General features: G+C 37.2%; 1 long non-coding RNA gene across 2 annotated transcripts; it reads left to right on the top strand.

Annotated features, from left to right (window-relative positions):
• Nucleotides 1–6,111: 6,111 nt before the first annotated feature.
• On the top strand, nt 6,112–18,776 carry LOC139717666 (uncharacterized). Of its 2 annotated transcripts, XR_011709991.1 has the most exons (4): nt 6,112–7,934; nt 8,640–8,763; nt 16,604–16,755; nt 18,270–18,776. It is a non-coding gene; the product is annotated as an uncharacterized lncRNA (long non-coding RNA). The 2 variants fall into 2 exon arrangements; XR_011709990.1 differs by having other exon boundaries at nt 6,112–8,763.
• Nucleotides 18,777–20,144: the final 1,368 nt, after the last annotated feature.

Raw genomic sequence — 20,144 nt, 5'->3', positions numbered from 1 at the left:
TACTTGAGTTAATGCTGTTATTCTACTTTGGTCATGGTACAGGCTAGGTGGACACATTTTGAAATAGTAATACACATAACAAGTCTCCCATTGTACCATAAATGGGTCACACAGACAAACCTACTTGCAGTCCCCTTTAATGATTAGTAAATAAACATGAACATAGCAACCTGTATGCTGCCCAAAATGTCTCCCTGCTTGTTCTTGTAGAGTTGCCAATGTGTAAATTCAGAAACATTTTCATCAAGCAAGCTTCTGAAGGCAAAATGCATAAAATCAAGGTGATAATGTTCATGGTGATATATTTTAGTATTAATTATACCATCTCACAAAGAACCAGGCCATCATTCGTAACCTAAATATAGTCAGGTGGTCATTTACGTGTTGATCAAGAGGAACAGCATGAGTTCAAATGTAATGACCGTCACTGTGGATGAATTCTGAAGGCAGAATTTTACTCCATATTTCCTGCCCCAGGGCTTGAACAACTCTACCACCATGCTCACACAATAGTCCAGATAGTATACAAAGTGCGTAAACTCAAATGACAGAAGAAAAGCAAGGAAATTGTAAAACAATGGCAGAAAAGCATAGTACTGTATGCACACACAATACAGATGTCAAAGGTACTGTACGAGCTGAAATTTTCCCGTACAGATATTTTCGCGAATTGCTACTTGGAGGACATTTTCGCGTGTTGTTAATTTTGCGGTTGCGAGCATCTAACTGAACTTAGTTATTCACGCGTTGTTATATTCGCGGTTCAAAGGCGATTCGCGGAATTCGTGAAGATAAAACCACCGCGAAAATTTCAGCTCGTACAGTAGTATCTACAAGTGCTAAAGTTTCAAACACACGCAAACATACATACATGTATTTACAGAAAAATTGTCACAGACAAACATACTTGCAGTATAGTCCATGCAACAAGATTTCACAAACCTGAACATGGCAACCTATGTATGCTGCCCAAAATGTCTCTCTACTTGTTCTTGTATAGTTGCCTGTTTGTAAATTCAAAAAAAAAAAAAAAAAAAAATCATCAGGCAAGCTTTTCAAGGCAAAATGCATAAAATCAAGGTGATAATGATCATGCTGATAATGATTAAGTGATTTTATTATACCATCTCACAAAGGACCAGGCCATCATTAGTAACCTAAATATGTTCAGGTGGTCATTTGTATGTTGATGAAGAGGAACTGCATTGTTATGAATATATTGTTTGACAGGCTGTGGATGAATGCTGAAGGCAGGATTTGAACTCTACATTGTATTCCCTGAACAAGAGCTTTAAACAACTCTACCACCATGCTCGTACAGTAGTTCAGGTAGTAGATACAAAGTAGATATACAATTAAATGAAAGAAGAAGGTCAAGGAAATCTTACAACAATGGCAGATGTACCACACACACATATTTACACAAATATAATGAGAAGTAATATCAGCCATTTTAAAGCTTTCAGACACACATTAACATACACTCAGCAAAAAAAAAAGAAATGCAACTTATTTCATGTTTTTTATTGTGTTAAATTTGTCTTTATTCTTGTTACAGGAAAGAGCACTTACGCATGAATGACAACTTGTTCATTTTTGCCATTTTTACTTTTGTGCCTTGGAAGAGAAAAATGAAGGTGTTCACCCGTGCATAGAATTTCCCCTTATATTGACCTACTAGGTTGATGGCCAATTAAATTACCTTTAATATGGTATATAAATACATTGATATTTCATCAAAATCTTCAATGAAAACTATGAACACGAAAAAGTGTTTACTTTCTTTTTTTGCCGAGTGCAAAGTAAAAGTGCACAATAAAATATACAAAATTATGAAGATACATTGCGCAAGAACACATTTGGTTTATAAAACATTACTAGCAGTTCTACAAGGTATGTGTCTTGCTTTTAACAGATGATGGTGTATTTCAGAAAATAAGTGTAAAATCTATGAAACTAAATGAGAGGAAAAAAAGAATAATCACAGGATATTGTATTCATTTAAGCTTTGACACAAACAAAAGTGCATGCATGGAATGCATGTCCAGAGAGACATACATGTACAGATGAAGAACATACATGTGATTCAAGGCACATTTCATTCAGATCATGATGTACATAATTTCTTTGTGACCTACGATGTCTTGTGTATTTGAAATGGTAATCAATGGTCCTGTATTGATGAGACTCACAATTGAACCATTTGAATTAGGTACATGTACATAGAAGTAAATGTGATATACCACCCACAACTGAACCATTTGAATTAGATACATCTAGAAATAAATACCAACCACAATTGAACCATTTAGATTAGATACATACATGTAGAAATAAATACCACCCACAATTGCACCATTTAAATTTAGATACATAGAAATAAATACCATTGCATGCACTGGTGAAGAAGACAGCAGAATACGGTAATTAGAATGTAATTTGTACAGCATATATTTACATATATGTGACCCGCTACAACAAAATGATCCTAAAGTCGGGCGAGGTTGATTATTTGAAAATTGCATGATATAATCCCCCAATCTTTTTGCTTTAAATTGATATATAACACATTTTATAAAAATAATCGGCTGCGGAGATACCGATGTTTAAAAGACAGCATGTCGAGACGTCTGGAAAATCACTGTTTCGAGAAAAGCGCCCTAAAAGTCTTCCTTTCGACGCAATCGCGATCAAGGGACACGCAAGTCAGTGTTCACCTCTGGACAATAGAAGGTAAGCCCTAGCAACCCCCGAAGAGTTCATTCAAGCACATCAGCGTCGGCGGTCTCCTCACCAACCAATCAGTGACCAGGATGTGAGAAGCGGCTGAGCATAGCGCACCCCGCCCGCACGCACCAGTCGACTGGGCAGTGTGCGAGCTTCACGCTTCGGTTAGCAGCAAGCAGCAAACTGACCAATGAGATCACTCTGGTCGTTGTTAGGGGCGGAACCTATCTGTGGCGCTCAATCCAAATTTTCGAACAAGTTTCTACTTCGTTGAAACGCCAAAAAACATGGCTAAGAAAAACGCTATTTTTTAATCTTTCCTTTGATCATTTTGCTTCAAAATTTCGACAGATGATAGAAAACATGTTAGACTCCAATAACATATCAAAATCAGAAAATCGTAAGTTTTGACCAATTTTAATGCTCTGACTTCAAACTCGATTTTCACGGCTTCGACCGTGCGCGACTTTAGGACCTTTTTGTTGTAGCGGGTCACATATGTACAATGTATTAACTAAGTATGCTATGTCATATTGCATTGATTGTGAGAAATATACAGATAAATATAGTGTACGTCTATAAACTACATAAAGAGATGCAGATAACCCGTTCTATTCAAGAAATAGACTTTCTACATTAGTCTAAAAAATTAGACTGATTTTGCTAAAAACAGGTGCTCAAAAAATGGGAAAAACAGTCTACAAATGATCAAAATTTTAAATGTTAATCTGATATTGTGGTGCAAGGTTTGGCATAAACAAAATGGAATTAACAAACCTGTCCTTCATTCTTTTCAGAATTGCATCAGTCATAGCTGGATATGTCAATGTTGGTCTTCTGCCAAACCTGCTGAGCTGGCAAGGTTCGGCTTTTGACGAACCTGCCGAGCTGCCCAGGTTCGGCTTTTGACGAACCTGTCGAGCTGGCAAGGTTCGGCTTTTGACGAACCTGCCGAGCTGTCCAGGTTCGGCTTTTGACGAACCTGCCAAGCTGGCAAGGTTCGGCTTTTGACGAACCTGCCGAGCTGCCCAGGTTCGGCTTATGACGAACCTGCCGATCTGACAAGGTTCGGCTTTTGACGAACCTGCCGAGCTGGCAAGGTTTGGCTTTTGACGAACCTGCCAGGCTGCCCAGGTTCGGCTTTTGACGAACCTGCCCAGCTGCCCAGGTTCGGCTTTTGACGAACCTGCCGGGCTGCCAAGGTTCGGCTTTTGACGAACCTGCCGGGCTGCCAAGGTTCGGCTTTTGACGAACCTGCCAAGCTGGCAAGGTTCGGCTTTTGACGAACCTGCCGAGCTGCCCAGGTTCGGCTTATGACGAACCTGCCGATCTGACAAGGTTCGGCTTTTGACGAACCTGCCGAGCTGGCAAGGTTTGGCTTTTGACGAACCTGCCAGGCTGCCCAGGTTCGGCTTTTGACGAACCTGCCCAGCTGCCCAGGTTCGGCTTTTGACGAACCTGCCGGGCTGCCAAGGTTCGGCTTTTGACGAACCTGCCGGGCTGCCAAGGTTCGGCTTTTGACGAACCTGTCGAGTTGGCAAGATTCAGCTTTTGACAAACCTGCCCAGCTGCCAAGGTACGGCTCTTGACAAACCTGGCGAGCTGGCAAGGTTCGGCTCTTGACGAACCTACCGAGCTGCCAAGGTTCGGCTCTTGACGAAAGTGCCCAGCTGCCCAGGTTCGGCTTTTGACGAACCTGCCGGGCTGCCCAGGTTCGGCTTTTGACGAACCTGCCGGGCTGCCAAGGTTCGGCTTTTGACGAACCTGCCGGGCTGCCAAGGTTCGGCTTTTGACGAACCTGCCAAGCTGCCCAGGTTCGGCTTTTGACGAACCTGCCGAGCTGCCAAGGTTCGGCTTTTGACGAACCTGCCGAGCTGGCAAGGTTCGGCTTTTGACGAACCTGCCGAGCTGGCAAGGTTCGGCTTTTGACGAACCTGCCAGGCTGCCCATGTTCGGCTTTTGACGAACTTGCCCAGCTGCCCAGGTTCGGCTTTTGACGAACCTGCTGGGCTGCCGAGGTTCGGCTTTTGACGAACCTACCGAGCTTCAAAGGTTCGGCTTTTGACAAACCTGCCGAGCTGCCCAGGTTCGGCTTTTGACGTACTTGCGGAGGTGGCAATTAAAGGTTCGGCTTTTGACGAACCTACCGAGCTGCCAGGGTTCGGCTTTTGACGAACCTGCCGAGCTGGCAAGGTTCGGCTTTTGACGAACCTGCCGAGCTGCCCAGGTTCGGCTTTTGACGAACCTGCTGGGCTGCCAAGGTTCGGCTTTTGACGAACCTACCGAGCTCTCAAGGTTCGGCTTTTGACGAACCTGTCCAGCTGCCCAAGTTCGGCTTTTGACGAACCTGCCGAGTTGGAAAGGGTTCGGCTTTTGACGAGCCTGCCCAGCCCAGGGGTGATATGCAGCTTAGCAGATTTGGCCAAAGATGAACATTGACATCATGATAGCTTCATCAAAGAAGAACATTGGCAGCCTGGCAGGTTTGTCCCAGTCTGAACCTGAGCAACTCAGCACATTCATCAAAAGCTGAACCCGGGGCAGCTGGGCAGGTTCGTCAAAAGCCGAACCTGCCCAGCTGGCAAGGTTCGGCCTATGATGTAATCTAAAGTACCATGAAGTTAAATTTTTAAAAAATTATCATTTATGCTTAATTATGCTAATTTATGCATAATGATGCTATGCATAATGATGCATGAAATCAGACAATTTGGTATAAATCACTAAACAAAGCTCAAAATGGGCACATTTTTTGTGTAAATATTCTTTTTAGTGTCCTGAGCAAATTTAAGAGAAAAAAATTGTGCCATCGGAAAAAAATTTCTTAAGTATTTTATTGTTTTTTACATCGCACGAAACGTCGAGGGGGGGGGGGCCTCGGAGGCCCCCCCCCCCCCGGCCTAGTTAGGGTTGATGATCCTGTCAGGCTCCAAATTTTTCATCTGTTGCAATGTCCCTTTGCGAAGATCACAAAAATAGGGATTAGAAACAGTTAGTTGCAGTGAATAATAGGCAGAAATACATCTTAAATGCAGTTCAGTTTAATCAGTTTTCAGCGAAATGCTTTTTCATTGTTGAAATGCAAAAACATGCACTTCTATCATGCCACATTGAAAGGTTCATTCTTGTGTTGTTTTGATTATCCAGTACGCTGATAACCACAAGAAGCTACATGGTTCATGCATACCAATTTGGGGACCAAACTGCAGTGAAAACGTGATATTCAAACATGAAAATGAAACAATTTTTATCCACTAGCTTAATTGTGACATTTTCAATTGCCAGAGTCACAAAATATGCTGCAGAAAAAAGGAGAATATTCCACAAAGGGTAAGATAAAAATTTGAGGGACATTAATTGCTCATTTGACTAAACAATGTTTTCATTATTAACTCTTTATGTGCCACGTTCGCACGTCCGACTCAGTCGACGGCGTGCCAACTTCGCATATTCTGCTCAACACACAAAGCCGCCAAAACCGATCGATAAATCGCTAGTCCCGCGGTACAATGAAAGCGTTTCTAGCGCTTTTGTTCCTCTCACATACGGCTTGCATTCTATGTGGTGATTGACTGTCAAGCGGTGTTCCCAACTATAGATTTGTGTGTACATTCTAAGTTTCTGTCACGGTTTCATGTGCAAAAGTCATGTCTTCACAGTAATGTAGCAAACTGGTCATTCAAAAGAAAATTGAAAATAGATTTGTCATACAATTTATATCGAAGCAAAGTTTGGCATTCCTCTAAACTTTGTTCACTATTATGTCAAAGCTCAACAGCTGAAATTTGTAGAAGTTACACAAATTGGAAAAACAGAATTCTTTCTCAAAGCACGCATGTCTACCTTCGTGTCCCAGAATAACGTGGCATACAGGGGGTTTCCACCATGGCACATAAAGAGTTAATATTCAGCTTCAGGAATGTTATGCTCCAGCACTATAACATATGAAACATGTGAAAAACACATACGGTATGCAAGCTGAATAGTTCAGTAGAGTACAGTTCAAAGTATTTCAACAATAAGCATAGCATATTTGCAGTATCGTCTCTTTCTGGAGCTCAAAAAGACTGAGCACATCGGTACTCAATCCTGTGAATGGCATTTTGAATCAGTACAGTGTATTTCGAAACACTGATTCTATTACATAGCAAATTGAGCATAAACACAGCCCATGTAAAAGTAATACAAGATCATAAAGTAGTATGCCATTGAATCACAGAGAGTTAAGATGCATTATACCTGTTTGATGGAGAAGATGACTGATGATTCTTGATGTATGGTATCCTCCACTTGTGGTATAGGAACATGTGCACTACACTAACCTCCTTTTCTCCTTGTGCAAGATAATATGAGTCAGGGTGGGCAATTCGTATAAGGCTTTGGCTGGCTAGTCCATGCAATGAGGTTAGGCTGTATACTTTTATAAAACAGGCCCTTGCCAATAAGCTACACTGAGCAGGCAATCCTAATAAATTATCTCCTTATCAGAGACAATGAAAACTCTCTTGTGCGCCTCCAAGATCAGATTGTTGATATAGCCAGGGAGGGGGAAGAGATACAATGTATAGCCCTAATGCTCTGCTGGTTTGGGGAAGTGCCAAGCCCTATGGTTTGTTTCTCACAGAAGTGCTTTGTGGTCTGCCAATTAACCACAGTCAGCAAACAATGTTTGGGCAGTCTGTGGTTGAAACTCAAAGCTCCTTGGCATTCCTCTCAGCCTTCATTGAGAAAGTGAACTGATGCTCCATCCATACCAGCTGTGTACTCTGGTTAGATAGCACATTCGTCAGCTGCAGATGTTCCTCTGGACAACTATGATTCTAATTTTCTTACAATGGAGACGAATGATGGAAATATCAATGAACTTGATATCTCAGCTCAGTATTGATGATGATGGAGATGGTGCTAACATTTTGTCCTCAAAATTATCAACAAGAACAAATACCAATGGAGCTTCTGACATGATGGATTTATCTCACCTGAGCTTTGATGAGCTCATATTAGACATGATGCTGAAAGATCAACTCCTACAGAGGAGTTTGCATGCCACATAAAGATGAAATTCGCTTGCCTCATGGAATATGCACCAAGAGAGACATAACAGTCTGTATCTTCGTGGCAAGGCAGAAATACTGGATCCTACTCTTGGCCGAGCTGAATTCTACAAATCATCGTCAAAGTTCTTCTGGCAAGTGAGAGTGAAAAAGGTAAGTTTTATGCAAACATATACTTGCCAATCATGGGGAGTTTTTGCACCAACAGAGAAGGCTCAACATGTTTATTTTTCAACAAGTGCTAATGAATTATTTGGGAATACATGATTCATAGAAAACCTATCCATATTCTTTATAGTGTCACAATTAAAAATGCAGATATATCTCATTACCTCGTATTAGCTAATCGCAGCTCTATAAAATCATTGAAAATGTAATGTTCAATTGGATTTTTTCTTATTTTCAGATATGGTGCTATATGAATTAATGACATCACAATTGATGATTCAGGCATCCACACAATTGTGACTGTTGTGAGGCATTTCGGTTGTATATTCTAAGTGACACTTGAAAATATAATAAAATAAATTGAGAGTGCTTCAGAAAGTTTTTGTAGACCTTTGAAGTCATTTTATTTTGTCTTTCAAACATATAATTTTCAATTTCTTAATCAAGGGGTACATTTGGAAACATCTACAGTGTACATGTAGCTGTCATTCAATTACTGGTGGGATTTGAATGTGTGTTCTACTGGTTAACCTATGCACACTTGCTTTTTAATATCCCTATATTCTAATGCATGTAATTTTGCACTGCAGTACTTTGATGGGAGTGGTGATTTGATCATGCATAAAAAATTTCAGATTTAGAGTTTGGTGTAATTGATATTCTAACTTCATCAGTTTTCATTTCATGCAGACTGGAGATTTCTTCAAAATGCCAGAAATGTATTGTCCTGGAGAAGACACTAGATAAGGAAATGAACCAGACCAAAAAGGAAAGAGCTTGAGAATGCAATGATGATGCACAATGAAAGCCAAATGTAAGTGAATTTCAGGAAACTATTATACATTTCATCTGTGTACCAGTAAATGGTAACTCGATCTACTGCTTGATGGTAAAACTGTCACAATCCCTCAAGGTCTATGTCCATCATCTTCCATCATCATGATGTTTACATCTTTTTATACCATGCCATGTTATTTCCCAAATATAATATGAAATTTATATTGATGTGCAACATCATATTTCATGAATTTTTTTCCTTTCCACAGAGAATTAACTTGCAGTTTGGGTTTCCCTTTTTGTAGCACAGTCTGCATAATGTGTACCAAAAGGGGTGTGAAAGCATTTGTGGGACAAATTCAAATAATCCAAAATGCAGAAAAATAATGTTAGTACCGCAAAAATATCAATGCATTCAAAATCTGAAGAACAGTGTTTTGTTTAGAGTAAAACGTCTGAAATCAGATAAAAGAACAAGTCCATCTTCATGTGACAAGTGGAGTATGTGAGAAAATAGAGCGCTATCAGAAGAGCACATTGACAGTTTGAGGAAAATCAATGATAGTTTTGAGGAAAATCATACAATCTGTTCAATTTGTTAGCAATTTTTTAAAATTTCTGTACAGTAGTATCACTGCCTGATGAAAATTACTACAGTCTGTGATGTCACATGTATAGAATGATATGTAAAGAGAAAACATTTCTATTAAGAGAATTCCACAAAATTTCATTTTGAGAAGAAAGTACAAAGGATTCCCTTATTACTGGTACTGATGTATGTTTAGAGTAATATTATTCCCCGATCTTCTGAATGAGACAAGTCAATTGTTCTTGTCATATACATAATGCTGCAAAGTGAAAAATACAATTGTATGTTGATTTTTCTTTATATTTTCTTTATTTTGTTGTACACATACGTGACATCACAAGATGTTTTAGTCTTCTTATCCTGCCATGGAAGCATTGAAACTTCACAAGCTCATAACTTTTGAACAGATACAGTAGTCAGACTTTCATCAAACGTGCATTGATGTATTGTACTTATAATATTGCTAATTTCTCTCAATTCACATGCATATTAAAGGGAACGTATAGTTTTGGTTGAGACCTAATTTCAGGGTCTAACATGTTTTGGTGAGATAATAAGAAACCTCTTATGAAATATGAAAGAGCATGTAATTCCATGAGGAATTCAACATTTATTTGATGAAAATTGGTTTTGAAATGGCTGAGATATCCATAGCAGAGCAATTCTAATTAAGTTAATTAAATTACATCTATATGCATTAAAACTTGTGTATTTTTCCCCCACTCCTCACTCCCTTCCTACAATATCCTTACAGCACCATGGTCATAAGCTCTGTTTCATGGGGGCTCATATTCATTTGCTTTATGTCATTCATTACAAATTGTACTTTGACTATGTGTGATTTTCAATAAGAAAAATTGAAATGGAATTAAATTGATATGGTCATGAGATTTTATCAATGAACTCTCTGCTCTGCTGTAGTGGTTGTCAACACAATGGAATGTGCTGGTCAGTAGCCTGAAACAAAGGGGCACGTAGAAGTGGGTAGAACAGGTCAGTGGGGACTGAGTGCTTTCCAAATAAACCAGTGGGTCATAGGGTAGTGCAAGGGCATTAAGTATAGGAGGGAAGTGAGGAGTGGGGAGAAGTACACAATTTGGGGTCTAACATCTTCCTGCAAATGATTGTCTTTGACTTTAGAATAACTAAGTATCTCAGAATGATAAGGGGAAAAGTAGATGAAATGGCAGTTACAGAGAAAAGATACTGAGCTGATGTGATGAATATACCTACTGGCTGGTTATCTACAGGGGATAAGACAGTGGTCAAGGCCAATCACCTTTCTGTGTTTTATGTGGTCTTTGTAGCAGAACAAGGAGGTAATATATCTCTTTGAGTTGAAGAAGCCTTCAATCATCTTTAATAGTTTATCAACCTCCTAACCTTCTAAGAAGCAGTTTGTGCAATTAAAGGATGCAGTGCTTTGTGTCAGTGGGTGATTGCATATACAAGTACATTCAAAGTATGCACTTGGTGTCTAGGATTAGGGTTTAACCCTAATCCCACTGGGTTATTTGAGGGACAAACTTTTTTGGCCTCCCCCCCCCCTTCAGATCTCGGTCGTGGATCGCGCGATCCTCGCGAAATTTTGCACTAAGGTAGTGGCCAATAATCTAAAAGATTATATAGTTAGATTTTTCAAATTTTAATTTATGTATTTTATATAAACTTAATGCTTATTTAAGCAAAAATAATTTTTTGCCTATAAATCCAAAATTAAAGCTCCAAAACTTCTAATTTTTGGTAAACATATTTTTTCATTATCTTCAACAATAATATTGAAGAAAAAATTCAGCTTCGTAATTTTTCTTATGTATTTTATTGTTCATAGAATTTCTTATATATTTCTTTGTTTTTACTTTTTGTTTTAGTTGTTTTTTGTTGTCAAAATTTGTCGCAGAAACTTTTTAAAGCATAATCAAGCTAAAATGAATCATTATCAGCCACTGAAAGTAAAAATATCTATTTTTATATATAATGAATTAATTGCAAAAACACGATTTACATTGGATTTGTACATAAAATCATGTTTTTGAACAATTTTGGGGTCGACAAATTTTTTTCAAAAGGGGCATGGCTTCAAAACGGTATGGTCGGGACTGACAAATTTGGTCTCAAAAGTTGTGTGATATTTGAACGAAAAAAGTCATAAAATGTCGCGGCGAGAGCATCGCGTGTTGCAAAATAAAACACCAAATGCGAATTCAAACACCATATCAGCCAGCTCCTTTACTTTTAACGGCACAATTTGTCAATTTGTAATCCTAAAGTAAAAAGCTCCCTAACCTCCAAAACTTCTAATTTTTGGTAAACATATTTTTTCATTATCTTCAACAATAATATTGAAGAAAAAATTCAGCTTCGTAATTTTTCTTATGTATTTTATTGTTCATAGAATTTCTTATGTATTTCTTTGTTTTTACTTTTTGTTTTAGTTGTTTTTTGTTGTCAAAATTTGTCGCAGAAACTTTTTAAAGCATAATCAAGCTAAAATGAATCATTATCAGCCACTGAAAGTAAAAATATCTATTTTTATATATGGGCAATTCCACGGTAACTAGGACACAGGTGCCAAAAATTCAAAATGATTTTTGTTTCAAACACCATACATTTTCAGACAGTACTTGAGTTGAAGTTTTAAGAATCATTATGTTTTTCAATAAAAGCGGCCATTTTGATTTTCAAAATGGCTGCCAAAATATGCCTATAACTCAATGGTGAAAAGAGTGTATTGTCGCATAACTTACTCTCTGTATATCCACTTTATTAGTACTCTAAACAACAATCTTTCATATGTATGCAGTTACCAGAGAAGTCTTTTACCACACGATAGAAAAAAAAAGCTGGTAGCTTTAAAGAATTTGATAAAAACTGTTAATTACTTTGATAATGATGGATGTAACGTCAGTTACCAAAAACAAGGAATTTTTAAGTTTATTCATCAAAGGAAGTGAGCTGTATGATGTAACTTGGGATTTCTAATGTATGCCCATATGCCTTTATTTTAATACCAGAAATAAGGATACTTGGCATACTGGAGAGTCAAAATATACACTACAAATTTGTAACGTCAGTTACCGAAACATCATACACAAGTATGTAACGTCAGTTACCATGACAGTAATTATAACTGAGGCAAATTTTTTGACTTTTGGCCATTTCAATACATCTGGGAAGTCAACTTACAACAAAGAGCAGCAATCCCTTTCATAGGAAATGATATCATTACCATGGTATGTCCATGGATATTTTTTTTTTTTTAATTTTATTTTATTTCTAAATTCATTCATTCATTCATTTACCATGATTATCTTTTTTTTTGGGGGGGGGGGGCTTGAGCTTTCAATTTTTGATTCAGCACAAGTTTGAGGTTAAATCATCTGGAAGTTTAGTTTGCCACATGCAGTATATGCACTCAAATTAGTACATTCCCAGCCCTACGGGATGATAAAGCTACCAAAGTTTGTAGGCCTAATCAGTGACATGATTGCATGTTAACCACATTTTCTATAAAAAAAAACCCAAACAAACAAACTTCTGCACAGCTGTATACCAACAGTTTAACAATCTTCACCAATGTTTGCTTTTGCTGGCATTTTTCTTTTTTTTTCAGGAAGCTTAGTCAAGTTTCTACCTCAAGGCAAATGCACAAACAGATATTTCTTCTCTTGCACTTAAATGTGTGGTGTAGTTAACATGGCTCATCTTGTATTATGGTACGTAAGGCATGTACTCATTATTGTTTGAAACTTAACAGTGATGTTGTTTAAAGTGAGAGAGGATTCTATAGGGTTTTTAAAAAAAAAAATTCATACAGTGTGTATTTGTTGATTACTTTATTCTATTCATGCAGGGACATTTTGTAATACAACACATGATAATTATGAACAGGAAGAGTTTTTTATATCGATTTTAGTATTCTTTCGTTGCAAAGTCCGATTTCTTGGTATCTCGAATGTATTTGTAAGCCGTGATATATCAGTGAAAAGGAAAAAAAACAGGTAAATTACTTCAAGCTAGGAATAAAACAATAATGCTCTTTTGACCAAAAAAAGCATTTATTTTTCTTCTTCACAGAGAAATATTAAAAGTGTGACACTTTTCATTTAAATCAATTGATGATGGAGATCATCAGGAGTAAAATAAAGAAAAGAAGGAGAAATATATCATAATAGATTTCATACATATTTATGCATATTTATGAGTTGATACGTGTTTTTTTCCCCATGACCTGGAAGATATTTTGATATTTTTTTCAAGCACAAAAATATCCATGTTTTGTGTAGTACTACAAGGTATTATGGGTGGAGCACTCTATGTAGATAAAAACTTTCCTGTTCATTAAAAAACAAACAAACAAACAAACAAACAAACAAAAAAGCCCTTAGTCATGTCAATATATTTATACTTGGAACTGCTTAATCTATTAATGGCTCTGTGTAATCATAAATGTTGAATAAAAATTAAATCTTCAGACAAATGTCAAGAAATATCCTCTTGTGCATTTACATTATTTTTGCCCAACTGTGCTATGGCATGGGGGGGGGGGGGGGTGCCCCTAAGGGCCCACCCAATATTATTTGTGTCTTTAGATTTTGTTTTCATTTGTTGCTGTAGTTGCCTGGGATTGTCACTGGTACATTGCAGCAGTATAATAACCTGTTAAATAAATTAGTTCTCTGTAAACCCCACGGCAAAGTATGTGTAACGTCAGTTACGTAACGTCAGTTACTGACATGTTTACCTTTAAGTTTTCATAGAACACAAAGAAAATGGACTACTGTTTCATTTCATTGTGTATTTATGACTGATGAACCAAGGTATGACTCCATATCAACCAAATCATTCTGAATGGTCAGAATTATGAAATATCACATAGCTATTCCCAATCATGATATTGCATGTGTAAACCCTATGGCAAATGTAAGCGTAACGTCAGTTACGTAACGTCAGTTACCGTCATGCCTTCACTGAAATTGGTATGGTGGTAAAAGGAGACATCTAAAGTGCACATTATTTTGCACACCTGTTCCTAAGAACCTAGGTGTATTGCCATATTAAACACATAAAGGCTAAAAGTCAGGGACATGAGATATTTCCATTTACATCTACACCATAATTTCCCATGTCCTTTTTCCGTAACGTCAGTTACCGACACATTTTCACTTGCTATGTGATAAGAAATGCAGTTTGAGAGAAAAACTTTCCACCTATTTCTTCATTCTCATGAACTTATTCATCAATGCTAATTGCAAGCCCAAGGTGCTTTCATTCACAAAACTACAAGGTAAACAATTTCATGAAAATCCTTACGTGTAACGTCAGTTACCGTGGAATTGCCCATATAATGAATTAATTGCAAAAACACGATTTACATTGGATTTGTACATAAAATCATGTTTTTGAACAATTTTGGGGTCGACAAATTTTTTTCAAAAGGGGCATGGCTTCAAAACGGTATGGTCGGGACTGACAAATTTGGTCTCAAAAGTTGTGTGATATTTGAACGAAAAAAGTCATAAAATGTCGCGGCGAGAGCATCGCGTGTTGCAAAATAAAACACCAAATGCGAATTCAAACACCATATCAGCCAGCTCCTTTACTTTTAACGGCACAATTTGTCAATTTGTAATCCTAAAGTAAAAAGCTCCCTAACCTGTATCGTGGGGGAGCAAACTCCTGCCTTATGGCCCTTCCTCACCCCTCCTACTGCAGTTCCACCTTGGTAGGAGAATTCACTCAGAGCCATGCAGTAAGAAATGCTGGCATCTTTGCATGCAGTTGATATTCAGTGTATTGGAAGACCATACAGTGGGGATATCATGAAAGTATGATTGTGGCCAGGGAGCCAGTGAGTTCACAGCCCTGTGGTGGTTGTTGTTTGTTTGCTTGCCTCCCTGTGCCACATTCCATTGACCACCAGTGAAGGGCAGAGCATTTTCCACCTCCCTGATCAGTGTGTACACTGTAAACAAGATTGAGCAGGTAACTCCAACCATTGCATTTTCTGGGAAGCTAGTGGCCAGAAGAGTTGGTATCACACCAGATAGGCAGCTTGCAGCTTGTGTCTTTGATCCTAACAGACAAGTCAACCTTTAATACATGTGGATTGAGTGATTGCAACAATATTAGTAGAACACATTAAGTGAAAGTTTGGGGAAAATCCAACACTCCGTTCAAAATCACTGCTGGATGAGAATTAAGACTACTATAGTGTATAATGTCATATGTGTAGAATGATACTATAAGCAAAATGAATAGAGAATTTCACAAAACTTTTTTTTTTAAAAATAAAGTGCACATTTCTTTGACTTGTCACCGATATAAGGGTGATATTATTCCCCCTGCCTTCTGAAAGAGAAAAGTGAAGTGTTCTTTTGTTATGCAAGAAAAGTAAAAATATGTTGAATTTATACTTTCTTTATATCGTACACATGTGACATCACAAGCTAAAGTAGTCTTTTCATCCAGCTATGACTAAGCAGTAACTTCAAAAATTGATAACTTTTGAATGGATTGTTAGACTTTCCTCAAACTCTCATTGAACTGTTCAATTTCTACTAATATTGCTGCATTCACTCAACCCACATGTCCATGAAGGTGATCCGAACTTGTTCTTTAACAGGTTGGGGCTTTTATACTTCTCAGTGTATATTGGACTGCTTAGCCAGTTGTTGATAACAGGACACTGAACTTGACTATCAGCTAGTTAGAGCTGGACAAGTCATTGTTCTTTATAACAATGTTATTGATAAAGGTCCTAATGTGATATATTTCAACCAGACTTAAAACAAGTTTTGAATGTTCATACAGCTAAACATGGATTGTGACTGCATGACACACATTTAGGATGGAAAGACACTCATTTATGCTGATAAAAGTGGGCCGACAACACTTCTGTAAATAAAATCTGCAAGCTGATCACCCAACAGATATGATGATAAGGATTAAATGCCCTAAAAAACAGTACTCAGCAGTCACATCTATATGTAAAATACATGCAGCTACAAGAAGCATTTTGAGAAAGTCTGTCACCAGCCTTGTCAACAAACTCTATAGACTTTTGCTTCATACAAACTTTTGAAACCAAGTTCATTTCTTGATATTCATGACATGCATGATTGTTATAAGTGTCAAACAACTTTATTATAATAATTAGTTAACCAAATTTGCTGACATACAAGTATACATGGTATATCAAGAATTAGTTCACAAATTGAGAAAATGTTTCTTGCATGAAAAACTAAATGAATATTTTCCCTTCTATGTGTCTTCTTTTTTTTTACAGGGTATCAATGATACAGAACTCCTCAAGACACATGTGACTGATGTTATCCTTCATGAACAACAAAAGAATTTGACTTTTAGATATTGGACAACACAGCTATGATTCAAATCTTACCATCAATATCCTGCTGAAAGTACTCCTAGGTGTTAAAGGTAAGTTTTTCATTTGCATCAAAGCAAAAAGTAGGCATTAGTAAAGTAATTACTGCTATTCCGCATGATGCATACTGGTCTTAAAAGAGGTCTTGCACTCGGACAGTTCCATTCTTTGTAGTTTTTAGTAGTAATCACATTCAGCAAGTACTTTCAACTATTTTAAAAAATAAGTCTATGTTGAAAGGAAATGCATTTAATCCCTGTCTCCATACCATGGCTGATTGCCTACATCACAATGTATAGATTCCTTTTAACAACAGATAACCAATTACTGTCATGGTTATAATATCTGGCAATAAACACAAAGCAATTTCAAAATATTATAATACTGTTCAATTTTGGAAGGAATAATAATCAGTCAGCTCATTTGACATCCCTTTGTCATATTCAAACCTTTATGTATGTGCACTTCCTGCCTCCCATTCAAAAAAATGTGATGCAATTCTATTCTGTTGAGATCAAAGGAACCAAAATTGTTGTCGAGCAAAATTTAGACAGACAATGACAATATTGATACTGAAAAATATGTGTATTGTTTCTTCCAAAATGTAGCAATGTTAAATTCAATAAGGCAATAAGAAAGAGCAATGGACTGGTGTGTGAAAATGAAATATCCCAATTCATTGTTATACAGTATAAAGTAAAAAGATATATACAGTTGTAGGTACATTGAAACTTACACAACATTTAAAGAAAAAAAATGTAGTAGAAGACTTGACGGGATTTTAAATGTACTTTGAAGGGTAACGTTTACAGATAGGCCCTGATCATCATGTAGTAATCACACTGCAGTTTAGAGATAGAAAATGATACATGACCGAGTACAATGTACATTGATAAAGATTCCAGAAAGAAGGTAAAATTTGAAGAGGCCTCATATGAGCAACAAAGAAGATAACTCAAGAGAGGAGAAAGATAAAGGTGTTAAAGTATGTGAAAATCTATCTTTACATCCTCGAAAATGAGAGTACAGATTTATTATGAAAATTTGTCTGAATAGTTCATACAATGTACATGCTAGGGATGACAGGAATGGTTCATCCTCAATTATTTGAAAATATACTTGGCATTTTATACTATCATCGCTAGCTTAAGTACCCTATCGACAATACAATCGGATGAAATAAGTGCTATACTACATGACTGTAATAATGAGCCTTTTACAATCCAGTGTGAGGTCAGACAGTTCACACTACTGGTGTGTTTCCTATGCAATCACAGCACGTATACTCCCCATATAATAGTCAAGAGGCATTCAATCCTAATTCTGCATAAACTTGGCCCTCTAAAGAGGTGTGGACAATGTAGGCAGTTTAAGAAGTACATGTGTGGTCACCAAACAGGAGATTTGAAAAGTCAAACAAAGCTCAAGAAAACAAACACCTCTGTGCTGCAGCTAAACAGGAAACACCTTACTATCTGTGTGTTATACTGTCCCAAGAGTTTGTGTTTAAGTTTTTAAATCGCATATTTTTGTTTATATTCTTCCTGATAAATATTCTTCCTTATAGGGTCATGTCACCAGACAGAAGTAACAACAGCACTAAGACTTCGACAGCACTCTGCAGGATTCAGAATGGCATTCATCTCCGTGAAATTCAACATAAATAGGCATATGGATACATACAATTACAATTAGTAATGTACTCCTGTGTGCACTGGATGAGAATGCTTCTGCTATTGCCATAGATGAATGTGCTTACAGCTAGCAGCAGCAGTACCACTGCTCCTCAGGAACATTAGTAGAAATGGCTCAATGTGATGTGGACATCATTTGTGTCAAATGATCATGGAAGCTATACATGAAGTATGGACAAAAAGTGCTAACAGACTTAAGTTAACAGTGTGGGATTCAAATTTCCTGGGCTTGTAAATAAACTGTTTGTCACATAATATGTTTTGGAAGCTAGATACTCTGTAAGTAGAATCACATCAGCTCAAGGCTTGCCTAAATTACTGCACTCAGCCCCATATTTTCATATGTGTATAAATACATTTTACTGGCCTGCCAAGCTGTACCAGGGAGAGAAGTATCCTTTTGTATATTTCTTCTGTCCCCCCCTTTTTTTTTTGGGGGGGGGGGGGTTGAAATGGTGCTCTAAATACATGTACATTTGAACTAGATGTATGTATTCAATAATATTAGTTTTGTTTTGTTTTTGTTTTTGTTTGTTTGTTTGTGGTTTTTTTTTTGTTTTTTTGTTTTTTTTTTTTTTTTTTTTTGGGGGGGGGGGGCAGCCCAACATTAATATCGCATTGTTTTGTGTGTTCTTTGTTGTTGTTTGTGTTTTTGTTTGAGTGTGTGTGACTGTGTGTGTGTGTGTTTGTGTGTAACAGGTGTCTAAGATGGTTTAGCCTGAAATTTTGGTGGCCAAAAAAGGAAATGAGTACTGGCCCAAAATAAGACCAACAAAACAATCTATTTTCTATGATAGTTGCTTGCTTTAGGGACAACAGATAACTTTTTTCTTTTAAATTGATGGTCCACAATTAATCAACCTAAAACCAGGCTAATGGGCCACAGTTAATTTTTGACCCTGCATACTGCATATGGACCTGCAAGCAAGAGTTAATTATCCTAACTTGGTTAAAAACTTTTGAGTACCTTTTTCTATTTCAGTGTTGAGTAATGTTATCCACAGAGACTAACTTCACCACTTTCGGAGGCCACTTTAAACAAACTCAAAAAAAAAATACAGTTCAAGACTCTTCTTTTCTTAACAATCATGGATTCAAATTTCTCAGTACTCTTTTTGTACTGGAAATCAATTGAAGTGTGCCTATCGCTTGACACGGTAAATTTGAAAAGTCTATTTATTTAGTGTATGTTGCTCCACATATTAGAAGCTTCAGTTACACTGCATGCTTAATGCAGCCATGTAGACTGCGTCTGTGTGTGAAAGACAATATTATGAGCCCTTATGTCTCCATCAATAACATTTTTTTCAGCAATTAATTAAGACCATTTCTGAAAGACATCGAAATATAGAGCATGTAGTTGGCCTATTTCTTGCTGAATTGAGTAGTCTTTTATACAATTGATCATACAAATTGATTCATACAAATGAAGTGAGTATAGTATATGTATCACAGGCATGGCTGTTCTCTGATTTGAAAACTACTAAATTACATGCAATTTCATATATTTTTCTATATTGGTATAGGATTCCTTTCAAACAATTAAAAGTGTAGCATATCCCACGTTAATATGTCTGAACACCTATTACTATTTTTATGCAATTTTTTTTTCATTTTCTTTGCTGACGACACCTCTCACACAAAGCTGGGAAGGTTCAGCAAAATCCAAACCTGTGCATCTAGGCAAGTTTGTCAAAAGCCAAACCTGAGCAGCTCAGCACATTCATCGAAAGCTAAACCCGGGGCAG

This window comes from Diadema antillarum, unplaced genomic scaffold (assembly GCF_040938485.1).
Source record: "Diadema antillarum isolate AM-2024a unplaced genomic scaffold, OU_Dant_1.0 scf00000079, whole genome shotgun sequence".
In the NCBI taxonomy this organism is placed as follows: Eukaryota; Metazoa; Echinodermata; class Echinoidea; order Diadematoida; family Diadematidae; genus Diadema; species Diadema antillarum.
The sequence above is the reverse complement of the archived record's forward strand: the minus strand, read 5'-3'. Positions and strand labels throughout refer to the sequence as shown.